This window comes from Mandrillus leucophaeus, unplaced genomic scaffold, assembly GCF_000951045.1.
Source record: "Mandrillus leucophaeus isolate KB7577 unplaced genomic scaffold, Mleu.le_1.0 Scaffold2, whole genome shotgun sequence".
Lineage (NCBI taxonomy): Eukaryota > Metazoa > Chordata > Mammalia > Primates > Cercopithecidae > Mandrillus > Mandrillus leucophaeus.
Window position 1 is genome coordinate 12,326,275 of NW_012102031.1, and position 2,395 is coordinate 12,328,669.

Sequence of the window (2,395 nt, forward strand, 5' to 3'; positions counted from 1 at the left end):
TTCTTCCTAGGTAACAAGTGAGACTTTGAGAGGTAAGAAATGAGTTGAGGCCAAGGTTCTACAAGACATTAAAGGAGCCTAGTGGGAAAAAAATAGGTCCTAAGTAGGATAGACCAGAGGGCTCAGGATATTAGTTCCAGCTATCAAATCATGGCAGCTGCAATGCCCTGGGCACTGATTTCATGTATGGCTTGTGGTAGTTTAAAACATGCCTACACATTCCTTGACATTCCTCCCATATAGAGGTGGAGTCTAAGTTCCTTTGCCTTGAATATAGGGTAGCCGTGCTGACTCTAAGGAACAGAATGTGGCACGTGGCAGAACTGATTCCAAGGCTAGGTTAGGAAAGGCAATACAGCAACTATCATCTGGCTTTCTTGTTCATTCTCTGAACCCTTGCCCTTAGAATCCAGTCATCATGTTTCAAGGAAGGTCAGGCCACAGGGAGAGGCCATGTCTAAGTGTTCCAGGGACAGCTCTAGTGGTCCCAGGTCTTAGGTGACAGCCACCATCAACCACCAGACATGTAAGCTTTTAGGGGACCCCAGGCCCCATCCTTTGGGCTGCCCCCACTGGTGCTGAATGGATCAGAAACCAGCTGGCCCAGCGGGAACCAGCCCATTTTGCAGATTTGAGAGCAAAATATAAATAATTCGTTTTAAGTCACTGAATTCTGGGGTGGTTTGTTACACAATAGTAGGTAACCAGAAACCCGTAATTCCTGGATTTCTAGTATTTTCTTTTTCAAGAAAGGTCAGGTCCGGTGGCTCATGCCTGTAATCCCAGTGCTTTTGGAGGCTGAGGCAGGAGGATTGCTTGAAGCCAGGAATTTGAGACCAGCCTGAGCAACACAGCAAGATCCCGTCTCTGCAAAAAATCGTTAAAAATTAGCTGGGTGTAGTGGCAGGAGCCTCTAGTTCCGGCTACTTGGGAGGCTGAGGCTGGAGCAGTGAGCTATGATTGTGCTATTGCTTTCCAGTCTGGACGACAGAGCAAGACTCCATTTCCCCCTAAAATAAAATAACCAGAGCAGTGGTTTTAATGTTATCTTTAATTCCCTCTACAAGCCTGAAAAGTAGGTATACTGCGATCCCTTTCTGAAAAATGAGGAAAGGGAGATCCAGGTGGTGAAATGCCTGGCTCAGGTTTCACACTAATTGGCAGGGTCAGGATTTAGCAGCTTCAAAGAAAGCGCCTTCTCCACTACTCCAGGGAGTCTCTAGGACACTAAAGGGGATTAGACCTGTTTCCCACAGCTTTAGGAAGATTTCGGATTCCAAAAACAGCTTGATTTTTAAAATCATAAAAACACCTGCTGTATTATCACCTACAACGTATCTCTCTATAGGCTTAAAAAGGCTCAGCAGCTTTATGGGTTATATAAGGCTTTTTACCCACCTTACTCTGTTTAATCTTAACTGCCCCATGAGCAGGTTATATCATCTTCCCCATTTCACAGGTAAAACTAAGGATAGATGGAAAGACTAACTCTCCATAGCCTGTAGGAGGTGGCAGAGATGAGAATGCAAACTCGGGCCTGACTGGCATGTGTTTCCCTCTGCCTCTTGCCTGCAAAAAAATAATTGGTAAGAAACACACTTTATTCAGTAATACAAACGAAAAGAAAAAGGTTTTCTGTTGCCAAGATTCACAAGGGAGCCGAGTGAGCGGTCACTCACTGCTTAACACTCTAATTTCACAAGTGAAGAAAGTGAAGTTCCAACAAAATAGGCCTCTTGGAAGAAATGTAGACGTCGCTGTCCTTTAACGAGGAAAATTGCGTTCTCCTTCGCGCCTATGTATCCCTTCACACCAACGCTGCGAGTACCACTGGGCAGAAATGGGTGCTTGTGGTACTCCTGCACATAGGACCTCCTCCCCAGGACGGCAGTTACCCGCACTGCTCACATATTTGCATTTCTGTGGCCCCCTGTCAGCCGACTCTGCAATACGTGGTAAGCGCTTGACATTCGCCGTCTCATTTCCCCAACTCCACTCGCACTTCCCCTTTCCGTGCAGGCTAAGGACAGATTCAGGTTACGGGAGGGAAAGAACATTTCAATGAATGTCAGTCGCCTTTATCTCTATCAAAGGCAGTCGTGACAAGTTTGTCTATTAATGCAGCAACCAGTACTGTCGCATAAGCCTCATAGATTTACAGAGAGGCCATTTTAGAAACACGACCGAAACTTAGCGAAGTCAGCTTTGCCCAAGATCACGCCACTCGCACAACAGCTGAGGTTCGAACCCGCACCGGGAAGGCTCGGAGGACCCCAATCTCCTATCTCAAATTCCCCACTGCCGAAGCCCCACGGTTCTCTGCCGATGCGAACCGTGCAAATACACGGGTGGTCGCGCCACACGCCGCGCTAGCCGCCAGCCCAGGCCCATCTCG